General features: G+C 35.7%; 1 pseudogene; it reads left to right on the forward strand.

Moving 5' to 3' along the window:
- The first annotated feature begins 2,286 nt into the window (after positions 1-2,286).
- Positions 2,287-2,387, forward strand: LOC121821010 (U6 spliceosomal RNA; annotated as a pseudogene).
- Positions 2,388-13,799: the final 11,412 nt, after the last annotated feature.

Consider the following 13,799-nt stretch of genomic DNA (forward strand, 5'->3'; position numbering starts at 1 on the left):
GGAAAGAGAGACTGTAGATATGGAAATAGAAGTAAGTGTGTGCTCTGGGAATCTTCATATGCAATGTTTAGAAAGGCACTTGAGATAGCAGTGAAAAATCTAAAGTAAAGTGAGTGTAGTCTGCACCAATCTTCAGAGAGAAGCAATAAGATAATGAAGGGCAGAGTACAAGATTTTCAGTTGCTTTGCAGTTTGCATATGACAGGCACATCCTGCAACCTAGAATTTCACTCTAATTGGTTACCTTGGTGACTGTACTACACCTATTTAGAGAGAGAGGAAGGAGAATGTTTTCTTCAACTTTGCTCATAAGAGCAGAAACAACTTTTTAAAAACCCACTTTAAACACTCTAGAAAAATAAAATGTGGTTGATTAGCACAATGCAGTATTTGACAACAGTAAAAGTGAGTAGACTATAGCTACATGTCAGCATGAAGGATTTCTACAATAAAGTCAATGAGCTAGTTAAATTTTAAAAGGTGCACAGAGTGAAACCATTCATGTAAAATGTAACAAAAATGAAGGTAGATTTTATATGTTAACGAACCTTCAATTTTGGGAAGTTTTATTTTCACAGTTTTTTTTTTAAATTTCTGAACAAATGTTTTATTCCAAATAGTGTGTAATTTGAGGTTAACCATAAATGCCTTAGCTTTAAGATGATGAAGAAAAGCTAGAGAGAAAATACTTTCCAATGATGCATATGTTTGGTTAGTGCAATGTATACATTTACTAATTTTATTAAGCAAAACAGAAGTAAACTATTGAGAAGATAGACATGAGCTCCCTCTTTCAAGCAGGTCAGTCTCTACCTGCTTTAGTAGCTGTTGCTGGTCTCCAGTTATGCTAGTGGCCTCAGACAGAAATCATTCTTTCCCTGCATCTGGATAAGTTGACTATAAATCCAATAACACTGTAACAAATAAGCTTTTTGTAGTGTAGTAAAATGAATGATTCCACATATCAGGAATTGCAAATACACTAATCTGTCCATACTATATAAAATATGCCTCATTTTTGCATTTCATGTGTACTTGTGTATGTACATGTTTGTATGAGTACATGTGCATGCGCATGTGCGTGTGGATGCTGGGGTAACTTCAAGTGTCATCTTCTGGAACTACATTCACTTCTTGAGGTAGGTTATCCCATTGTCCTGGAGTTTTCCAGTTAAGCTCCACAGGTTGACCAGCAAGCCCCAAAGATCTTCCTGTCTCCACTGCCCCCTTTCTGAGATTACAGATCCATGTCACGTGTTCAACATTTTTGCACTGGGTCTGGGGATTGAACTCAGGTCCTCATGTTTATAAGGCAAGCACTTTCCTCACTAAGTAATCACCGTAGCTTTCCTTTTTTTTTTTTGCCTTTGATTTTGTTTTTTTTAATTGTGTGATTTTCATAATAAAGAGCCTCAGGACATACAAACAGCCAATTTATACTGTCTCTAGAAACAGGATATGCATTAGAAGTACAAACATTTTGATATGTGAGTTTCTAGTCAGGAGGAAAGGAGATATGAGGGACTGGGGACCTTAACTGAATTTGCAATATTTCCTTTTCTATTTTAAAATTGGTTTGATGCACATATGGCAAAATGTTAACATCTGTTGAATTTTAGTGATGGCACATAAATGTTTGGATTATTTTTGTAGTTTTCTACATACTTGAAGTTTCTTACAATTAAAAATAATGCTATTAATAGGAAATGTGAAATTTATTCATATCAAAATATAAATTATAATTTATAATTAAATGGTCACATTTTGTTTGAGTCATTTGTCCCAACATCTTAATATTTCTAATTTTAAGCATCCAGAAATAAGCCAGATAATATGCTATGTTCCACAAGTCTTTCTTATTTTTATATTTTTCTTGCTTCTAAATATCCTATTTCTCCCTGTATTACTTATCTTTTGAAGGATAAAATCTTGTCATGTGACAGGGTGAATTTTATATTCAATGAACTCTATAGTGTATCCATCAATCAACTGGTCAATATCTACTGAGCTCATATTATGTGCTAAAGTGATACAAAAATTTGTAAGCCAACTTCATGGAGCTTGCAGTGAAGTAAAGATAAGAGTCAACAAATAAACCAGAACACAGGTGAATATTAATTATGCATTGTGAAAATACTCTGGAAAAGAGAATGGGTGTTGGAGACCATCAGCAAACTGGGAATGATACTTCATAAATGTCTGTAGCAGCAATTGACTGACATTCAGTGGTCTTAATAGGTGACAAGGACTTGACGATAAAAAAAAGCATGGACCGATGATTGACTTGCTTCTGCAGGAGGTATATGAAAATTGGAACAATACAGAGAAGATTAGCATAGCACCTGTGCAAGAACAATACACAAGGTCATGAATTTTGATATTTAGAAAGGCCCAAAGAAAGCATGGTATTAGAGAAGTCAAGAAAGCTCTTCAGGTGTCTGAGAGGAGAGCAATGGCTGATGCTATTACTCCTGGGAAGGCAGCATCTAAGCAAATGATGGGGGTGATTTGTGAGCTTTCTCCTTAGCATTTCTGTTCAACATTCTGGTGGAAAATGCTAAATTGGTGGATTGGATTTCTAATTGAAGATCCATCTGTAACTCTAAACTATAAATCATTAACAATATTTGACCAGTGTTGAAATAATACATCAAAATAATAGAAATAAATTGAACTTGGAAGACTTGGGAGTACAAGTGTCATGATAAAAATTAGAAAATCAATTATCAGAGCCATTGTGAAGTGTAAGAGGAAGTTATGTATTTAATTATTATAGTACTGGTTTTCAGATTTGATTAAAAATATCAATCACTGTGGTTGAAATACAAATATTAGTCACCGGAAAAGCATGCACATGTTAATACAAATGAAGTGGCCTTATATGTGTAAAAATAGAAAAAATAAGCAGAATAATATTGATTAAAAGCATAAGTTGTAAAAATATATCTGATTTAGACAATATAAAATAGTTTGCCCAAAGTATAAAAATAATTGAAAAATATGCACATAAACACACCCAATATTAGGCAGTGGTTAGCGGTGAAGGTAGATAAAAAGGAAGACAAATAGAACAATCTGCCAGAGAGCCAGTGCTTTTACACTAACAATGAAAAGGAGAAAAGAGCAGCTTGCATGAAGGACTTTACAGCTTAACCAGTGTACAGGCTTGAGTTCCACCCAAGAAGCAAGGAGTCAATATTCAGTTTCCATACCCAACCCTTTAGTACCCAACCTTCACAACTATTTATGAAATTGTCTGCTTACTTCACTGCTGGAAATCCCAAGACTCCCTGAACCTGTTTGACAGAAAGCAGTTCACCATAGCAGTTGCAGTCCTGTGGCTTGTCTTCTTTCCATTTTCTACTCTATTTGGTTCTGTCTCATTTCAAGAACCCTCACTTGATGCTGGAAGCTTAGATGTAAGTTCTTCAAGTCTCCAATATACAGAAGCAAGGTCAAAGGGCAGAGAGTCTCCACACTGAGACTCTGAGTACTTCATTTTATTTACCTCTTGGAAAAATGAGAGATGTTACCATTTTCTCATTGAGTCACTCCAGAAGCCAGTAGTAGTAGGGTGATCAGGGACAGTATCAGGGCTATTATCTAGGAAGAAGCATGCATTATTTCCAAACTCAAATGTCTGCAATAAGACCAGGTGGATTCAAGAATGAAGAGGAACAGCTGGTCAGTACTGGTGTGTGGCCAAGCTACATAGTATCTGGGAGAAAAAGAAACATTTGTTTCCATGCTCATTAGGAAATTCCATTTGGAGCTTCAGAAGCTGCCCATGGTGATAAGAAACCTGAAAATTGTTTTCTTTTACAATCTATAATAAGCAGAATTTATATAATTAACCTCAAAGGTTTTCATTTGTTTGGCTTAGGCACTAAAATTTCATTGTGCAGGGGTCTTATTTTCTGGCTCATTTATTTGGTCATTTCACTTTCACTTTTATCTTCCTTGCAGCATACCTGAGTGCAAGAGAACATTACTGCATACTTGTCATTAAATAATGTTAGCTAATACTTCAAAGTCACCTCTTGCAAAAGAAAGCTAAATGAAAATCACCCCCTTCAAGGTCTTGCCTAGAGGGGTGGGGGAGGGAACAATCGACAATGTGCATTTCTGAAAGCTGTTACAGCATCAAGAAACTCTTCATCTGTGGTGAATATTAACAAGAAAATTATATGTTCCTGGACCAGGAGTCTAGAAGAGTAGGAACTATGTTGTCCTTGTTTCCTATAAAAAAGCAAGTCTAGAACTCTGGGCTACAGTCATCAAAAGTGGTCCAAATCTTTCAGTGTTCCCTGTAGTTCTATACTTTGGCATATAATATTGTAAAGGTCTCTCTTTCTGAGTGCAGTCTTTACAATGACAGCAAATGTGATCAGTATGAGGTTTGAGTCACAGCTTGCTTAATTTTGAATCAGTGTCATGACTGGAGTTATGGGCTAGACTATAAAGAGATAAAAGGTATATTGTGTAGTGCTGGCTCACTGAAGTCATCCCTGCCAAAGTCATCACAGGCCAGCTAGCAGCCAGGCAACTACCTTCTTAACCTCTAAGGGCTGGGACATCATAGCCAAACAATTTAAATGACCTGCATCTAATATAGACATGACTGAATCCAGCTCAATTTAACTAAAATATACAGCCATGTGAACTAAATACACTGCCAAATTTTCTGTTGTGACAGTAGACACCTACTTGCACTTAAATGCATTCTGCTTGAAAACCTCAGCAACTGGTGCTAGCCAAGGTTAATTTTGTGTGTGTGAACATATGTGTGTGCATGCCTATATGTGAATGTGTTATGTGTTTTATTTCAAAATTATTCTATCATTGATTTGTCATGGCACCATTTAAAAAATAAATGAAATCACTTCATTTTAATTAACTCACAAATAAAAGCATCACAAAGTTAGCTTAAGAAAGTGACTTAGGCATTCTCCCAGTCCCAAAGACTGGGACAGCTTAGTGAATTTCCATACAACTATAAAAATGACCACACTTTAAAAATACTAATTTTGGAAGGGCATCACTATCTGTCGCTATATTTGCAATGAATTTTTAGTACATGACTTGAATTGTCATGATTGTTTAGGAAACCATGAAAGTAGCATCCTTCTTTGTGAAATATAGGTGGAAATGTTTAATGTAGAGAACTTAAAATTAAAACAGTAGGTTTTAAAAACAGTAAAAGTTATTTTCTGCTTATTCTTATTTAATTCCCATGTCATACTTCTCATTTATTCACAAGGGAATGTTTAAGAAATACACCTCAGTTTTACCCTGACAAAAGATATTACTTTGAATCTGTCACTTTTATTTTTAATGACCAAGCTCATAACAGACAAAAATTGTGACTTTGTGACTGTCTATCCTTTGACATATAAAGTTTGTCTACACAGAGTTTTCTTTTAATAAGACTTGAAATAATTTGAATAATTTACAAGTTATCAAAATTCTTCATACAAAAATTGTAAAACTTACCAAAAAGTGAATATTTTGATTACATATTATAAAAAAAGTTATAATGGCAAGGCACTAATATAAAAGCCGTAAGATGAAGTTACAATGTAAAGCATGACAATGCTTTGAGATGGCTTACAGGTGAGGTCACTGAACCACATGCAGGCATTGCTGAAGATGAAAATTATAAAGCCGCACAGACACTGTACTCCTGCATCTACCTACAACCAAAGCTAATGCACCTTACCTAAATGATTGCCCAAAACCCCAGGAGAACATTTTCACCTGAAAATCCCTTTAAAATTTAAAGATAGATGATCCACAGGGTATATATATATATATATATATATATATATATATATATATATACACACACACACACACACACACAATGAAAAAGCAAGGAAGCATGACTCTTTCAAAGACAAACAGTAACTATGGAACACAACGAAAAGAAACGGAGTTAACATGTTTTAAGGACTTTACTCCCATAGCATTTGTACCACTATGGCAACCATAGTCATAACTTCAAAGCAGGTTTCTATTGTAGCTCCCAGGGTTCACTGCCGGGTGAAATTGATAATTACGTTCTTTCACCTCTGATAGTGTGAATAGCAGTTTTCAGCAACTATATGAATACTAGTCAGTAAATGTGAAGCTTCCAAGTGAGTACCAACTTGATTTCTCCATGTTCTATAAGTAAGTATGTGATGTCTTCAGAAGCAGGGTCTTACTGTCAGGTAGTGGTGGTTAACCAATAGCATTGGCAATAGCCTGCAATATTTGGGGTGCCTATGGGATCACTTTGGCCAACAACTTGAATTTGCAGAGACTGTGACATCATGCACAAGACCTGTACAATACTGAGCCAGATAAAATTCCAGCATGAGAAGGGAAAGTCAGCACAAAGTCCCACAGCTGACCATAGAGCCTCTTGCAGATGAGAGCTGGAAGGAGAGGGAAAGCCCATTTTCTTTAATGGAATGACACTGGGTATATCAGCCACATTCCAGGGTATACCCCATGGTCAACACAAATCAGACTTATGGTAATTTGAGTGAGAATGGCCTCCACAGGGTTGAACATTTGGTCCCCAGTTAATGGAACTGTTTGGGAAGGATTGTGATGGTTAGCCTTTTTGGAAGAGGCCTGTGGTTAGGGCAGGCTTGAAGTTTCAGAGGGTGAGTTCCTCTCTGTGTGTTCTCTGCCTCCTGCTTGCAGCTATAGATGTGAGCAATCCTGTTCCTGCTGCTGTGCCTTCATTCTACCATCCTAGACTCTAACCTCATAAGCTCAGTTAGATGCTGTAGTTTGTAAGTTGGCATGGTCATGGTCTTTTAGCTCAGCAATAGAAAAGTAACAAATACAAAATGGTACCAGGGTATGGACTGTTGCTGTTACAGACCACATCATGTGGCTTTTTTTTTTTTTTTTTTGAAAGAATGTGGAAGACTTTGGGACTTTGGACTAGAAAAACTGTTGCCTGTTGTAAGCAGAGATTAATGGGTCATCTTAACAGCAGTTTGGAAAACAGCAGTGCTGAGAGCTATGCAAATGGTCTAGGCCCAACTCAAGAGGTTCCAGAGGGGAAGAATATTAAACCACCAGGTTAGAGACCTGTCGTAGGCTATTTTGGCAAAGAATGGGGCCTCTTTATCCTCTAGTCCCAAAGATTTGTCTGAGATTAAATTTCAAAAAATAGATGAATTTCCTTCATAAAGTGGACTTAAAGATAACTTAATATTGACTCTATCTTGTGGATGTTAGTAATAACCATTATTCAGGTTTATAATGAAAAAGGAGCAACTGGGATAGAAGAAATATAAAATGTACAGTTTGATAAGAATATGAGCAGCCAAGGCTTGTGCTGAAAGAGATGAGAAAATTAAAGAGATGCCTGATCCACATTGAAATAAAAAGATGAGTGTCCCCAGGACAAGACCCCACCCAGCTAAGCTTCTAACTTGAAAAAGGAAAGGCCTGAGGAATTGTCTGATCCTAAGGAAAAGCAACAAAAGAAAGCTGCAAATGTAGTTCAAGGGAGACAACTTCCATTTCAAATGGGCAGTCAAATCTGACAACATTTTCTACATGGTTCTGGCTTTAGAGACATAACTGATAGAAGAGTGTAAGGTTTTTGGAATCCCCCCCCCCCCATGGTTAAATAGAGCTATTGAAGTCAGGGGTATGGCTAGGGCGTCTCTATGTGGAGGCCCTGAGAAACCATTGCATGAAGCTGTCAACATGAAGCCAAGATTGCTTTGGAAACCCCAGTGTGATAGAAATAGAGGTGCTAGAGCCATGAGACATCTGCCAAGAAGAGCTGCACAAGTAGAACCAGCCTAAGAGAGAAAAATGTCTTGTAGGCAGCAAAGCTGGAAGAGTGGTGCCATCTAGGCCCTGTGACATCAGATATGGAGCTACAGGACTGGAGTTCATAAAACAAATATGCTTCTGAGAGATACTGGATAACTTCATACACACTTGGCCACTGGTACCAAATTCAATGCTATTTGGAGACCTGTGATCATAAGGTACCAATTAGTTAAAAACATTGGTTGAGTAGACCTCATGTTAAATATTCATAATAGAGCAAATAGAATAGAATTCATTTTAGAGACAACAAAATGAGGTTAGAAAAGTGGTTTAGTTGGTCGAGCACTTGTGTGACATGCATGAAATGCTTGGTTGGATCCTTACCAAAACATAAACTGGGCATGGTGCACACATCTGAAATCCCATCATCTGAGGCAGGAAGATCAGCAATTCAGGGTCATTCTTGCTACACAGAGTTTGAGATCATCCTAGAATACATGATCCCCTATCTTGAGAGGGTTGGAGGAAGACAAAATGAGTGATTCATATTTTTCTCTCATGGAATTCACATTTCAGGGAAAGTAAGTAAAAGAATTGTATATAAAATCATAACACTGAGATAAGTATTGTAATAAAGTTATACATGATGTATCAGCAACAAAAGAAGAAAAAGAAATTTAATATGGGGGATTGTATGGAGGGAAGCTCAAAGATTTTTAGGACACTTTCAAAGTGTCTTCTATTATAATTGATAGATTTATAGTACCTGTCATTGAATGAATGCTTTTGTATATATTCACAACTGCTAAAAGTCTATCTATCAGTTTGATTTATTTTTATTTCCAAGTGATTAAAAATATAATAGCATAATCTAATCATAGGCCCAGGAGTATCCCTTAAAATAGTGTTAGCTTAATATTATAATTTATTTAAAAACAAAATAAAAATAAATTCAAATTATTAAAGGATTAACTAATAAAACTGAAATGTGTGAAACTATTATCAGAATACATAGGGGAAAGAACAATGGCTGTTGGATTGGCCAAAGATGTCTTTTGTAAGACTCAAAAAAACAGAGGAAATACAATACAAACTATGTAAATATGACTGCATCAAACTCAAAAGTCTCTTCACAGTCAATAAAAATTAAAATAAAAAGATTGACTTTTAGAATATATTTGGCAAGGAATAATGTGCAAAATATAAAGGGAATTCCAAAATCACAATAGTAAGAAAAAAACCCAGTTGAAAATGAGAAGTGAGTATATAAGCATTTCTCCAAAGACAATGTATAACTATTCAACCTGCACATGAAAAATGGTTGATATCAGTAATCATTTGAGAAATGTATATTAAAACTTGAAGCCAAACATTCACCAAAGTAAGAATGGCTATTATAAAGAAGATTGGTAAGGATGTGGATAAAGAGAGACCTTGTACACTCCTGGTGGGAATACAATCTTATACAACCATTATGGAAAACAATGGATGCTAAGTTACAATTAGGTAGGAGGAAGAAGTTCTGGGGTGCATTGCACAGTAGGAAGACTACAGGTAAGAACAATTACCAAAGCTAAAAGAAAAAGATTATGGAAGTTTTAAGCATAAATAAATGATTAACACTGGATGTGAGCATATTTGACTTTTTAATAACTTCATGCAATGTAAGTATGTGTGAATTGCAGCATATAATTCATTGTACTCCATTCATATGTATGATTACTGGGACTTGTTTTTAGTATCAATTGAAAGTTATATTAAAAATAAAACACTTCCTGAGTAGGTTGAGAATGTTTCAGAGTGAGGACATGTATTGGTTTTTGAAAATAGTAAGCTGTAACATATATCTCTTCCCTTAACCTCTAAGCAAGGACTTGGTATAGCATGGCTCTTATTTTTTAATTTTATGTATAATTTCTTGTGGTCTGTTCAATGGTAAGCTTCAGAGGATGCTTATAAGTAAAGCTTGTAAAATAATGAATAGACTCAGATGCTAGAGCAAGACTTTGATCCACACCACAGCACTTTACTAAATGTATGGTTCACTGCAACAGTTAATGTGGCTTTTAAAATAACACTTACACTTTCAGAATAAGTATTATGCACTGCTAAATCTTCTGTAAATCTCATTTTATCAAGTATAGTTGATGAATGACTAAATTGGTGATATTCCCACAGATAACAGCAAATGGCAAACACATTCTTGTCACTTTTATTAGAGACTATACCAAATACAGTCTTATCACTTTAATGAGAGACTACTCTGACAAATCCTATTATTGATATGAATGCTTTATTTAGGCACCCCCTATGACCATTAGATTTACCTAGACCAAAGGATAACTTTCTCTTGATTTATATCAATCTTTCTCTCTTTTGCCACTAAATTTGTAGTCCTGTTACTATAGATTTTGATAATCATTTCAAGATGCCAGTGTAAATTGACAGAGTCAAAAAAATCCTCCCACTTCCCATTGCTTATAAATGTCTATTTCACACTAAAGCATACCTTTAAATCCAGCTCTATAGAAGGTTCTATAAAGAAAAGTTCATCTTGAAAAGGTTATCCATACCTATGAAAACACAAGGAGTGAATAACCCTACATCAGCAAATCAAAGTTGAAGAAATAAATCTTCACAAAACAACAAAAAATCAACCAACACTACTCATTTATATCTCTCAACATTGGTGTTCCCAATGCCCCAATAAAAAGGCACAAAGTAATAGACTGGATGTGAAAACAAGATCCATCCTTCTGCTGTATCCAAGATACATATATAACATTAAAGATAGACATTACCTTAGGGTTGTAGTTGAAGTTTTTCTGTGTCCCACCTGGCCTGTGGTCAGGACAAATCTCTCTCACCCACCAGTCCTGCAGCCACTTGGACCCAAGTAAACACACAGAGGCTTATATTAATTAAACTGTATGGCCTAGTGGCTCAGTCTTTTTACTAGCTAGATCTTACATCTTAAATGAACCCATTTCTATAAATCTATACCTTGCCATGTGGCTCGTGGCTTACCGCTATCTTTACATCTTGTTTCTCATGGCAGCAGCGGCTGGCAGCATCTCCTGACTCAGCCTTCCTCTTCCCAGAATTCTCCTCTCTGCTTATCCTGCCTATACTATACTTCCTGCCTGGCTACTGGCCAATCAGCATTTTATTTATCAATCAATCAGAGCAACACATTCACAGCATGTAGAAAGCTATTCCCAGCATAAGGTAAAAGAATAGAAAAAGTTGTTTCAAGCAAACAGATCCAAGAAGAAAGCTGATGTAGCCATTCTAATAACAGACAAAGTAGACTTCAAACCAAAACTAATCAGAAGAAATAGAGAAGAATACTACATACTCATCAAAGGAAAATCCACCAAGAAGAGTATATTGCAACTCTAAACATCCATGCATCAAACAAAAAGGCACACAGTTCATAAAAGAAACACTACTACTACTTAAATCACATATTGATCTTCATCCACGGATAGTGGAAAACTTCAGTGTCCCATTCTCACAAATAGACAGAACATCCAGATGAAAACTAAACAGAGAAATGCTGAAGCTAAGTGATGTTATAAACCAAATGGATATAAAACACTTAAATAACATTTCACCCAAACACAAATTAATACAACTTCTCAGCAACTCATGGAACTTTACCCAAAATACTCCACATACTTGGATATAAAGCAAGTCTCAACAGATACAAGAAAATTAAAATAACGCCCTACATCCTGTCTGACCACCATGTCTTAAAGCTGGATATCAACAACATCAGAAATAACAGAAAGCCTACAAACTCAGGGAAACTGAATATCTCACTACTAAATGAAAATGGGTAAGTACAGAAATTAAGAGAGAATTTCAAAACTTGTTAGAATTGAATGAAAATGAAAACACAGCAAACCCAAACTTATGGTACACAAAGAAGGCAGTTCTAAGAGGCATGTTATAGCACTAAGAGCCTACTTAATTAAAGAAATCTCATATTAGTAATTTAACAGCACATGTGACATCTGTAGAGAAAAAAAGAGAAATAACACCCAAGAGGAATAGATAGTAAGAAATAGTCCCACTCAGCCTGGTATCGGTAAAATAGAAACAAAAAGCAAAGAGGTAGTTCATTAGTGTCATAAAGCTTGTGGGAGTAACCAATAAATATTTGATTTGATTTAAGGCCCATTACATGAAATGGAACCTCTATTTGATGTTACCTAGGTGACCAAGAAACTGAGACAAGATAGGCCAGGGACCTGGGGAAACACCAAATACTACTATTCTACTAAAGGAACACAGCAATAAAATGTCCCCTAGTGACATTCTGCTCTACTTACAGATCAGTGCCTTGCTCAGCCATAATTAGAGCATCTTTCTTCTGCAGCAGATGGGGCAAATATAGACACCCACAGCCAGACAATGTGCAGAGAATGAGAGACCTTGAAACACTCAACCCTGAATGGGATGCCTCCATCAAATACCTCCCATGAGGACTCACACTTTACCAGAGGATGGGGAATGAGTGTAAGAACCAGAGCAAATGGAGGATACAAAGGTAACAAGACCTTCTAAATACAGCAGGACTGATACACAAATGAAGTCACAGAGACTAAGGCAGTATGTACAGGGCCTGCTTGGATCTACACCAGATGAGATCCTAGAATGGAAAGGAGAAGAGGACACGTGCCTCCATCCCTAGCTTGGACGTTATCTCCAATAATAACTACTTGCAAACGACAATTAGTTTTCTACAAGGGAGTCTCACTGAGAAAACGAACCACTCTTAAGGGCAGGCCCCATACTCAGCAGCAGATAGCCCATACAAAACAAACTCAATGGCATCTTTGGAGGATCTTTGTCTCAATGTTTGTTAGTTTTTGTTTGTTTGTTTTTTGTTTTGTTTTGTTTTTAATATTATTGCTTCCTTACTTGTATATTATGGTGTCTGGCCTTCTGTTTTTAGGTATCCCTGTGTATATGAACATTCCTTTGTGTCTCTATGTCTATATGTGTTTCTCCTGCTTTTTCTTTGAGTCTTTTTCTTCTGTTTATTTTGTCCTATTCTTATGTGTTTGTTTTACTTTATTATTATTATTACTTAAATGACTTTTTGTTTTCTAACTAGTGACAGAAAGGGTGTTGATCTGGATTGTAGGGGAGTGGGAAGGATCTTAGAGAAGTTGGATGAGGAAAAAGCATAGTCAGAATATATTGTATGAAAAAATCCATTAAAAAATAAGAGAAAATAGAGAGGGAAAACAGAGGAAGCTATCTCTTCATTTCTTATAATGAACAATAGCAATATATCTTTTGAAATTACTTCTACATAGACATCATTAATGAGCTCAGTTTTTTCTTTTCACTTTTCAGAATTGGGTGATTTTACTTAGTATTAAATAAACAATTCCTCACATGGATGTTGAGTTACCATGATATTGTATCACTTGTCTTCCCAGTCACAAATGCCCATATAAATTTAGCATCATGAGTGCTGAAAAGCTAAAATTTCAATTTCTCAAAAAGCAACACATATAAGTGTAAACATTATATGTGAGTTTAAAACACTCATTATTTATCCTACAAACAAGTATTTCTGGAAATCCAAGGAGATTATACAGCTCTTTTTGTGAATTGAATATGTTGTTGATGTTTCTTTATGCATATTTCACTTTAAAAACATGTCTTTCAATACTTCTGCCTGAAGAACATTTACAGCCTTACAAATGTTTGCATTTATACATAATCATAACAGCACCGTTTTCATAAAAGCCTTCCATGAAGTATTTAAAAGGGTTTTCAATATTTTACTATATTTTGTATCAAGTTGTTATGTACTCTGCTAGAAGATATGTATCAGGCTTTCTTGGACTGCCAGTCCCCAAATTATAACACAGAGACTTATTATTAATTATGAATGCTTGGCCTTAGCTTAGGCTTGTTTCTAGCTAGCTTTTTTAAAAACTTAAATTAGCCCATTTCTATTAATCTATGTGCTGCCCAGAGGATAGTTT

This window comes from Peromyscus maniculatus, chromosome 10, assembly GCF_049852395.1.
Source record: "Peromyscus maniculatus bairdii isolate BWxNUB_F1_BW_parent chromosome 10, HU_Pman_BW_mat_3.1, whole genome shotgun sequence".
In the NCBI taxonomy this organism is placed as follows: Eukaryota; Metazoa; Chordata; class Mammalia; order Rodentia; family Cricetidae; genus Peromyscus; species Peromyscus maniculatus.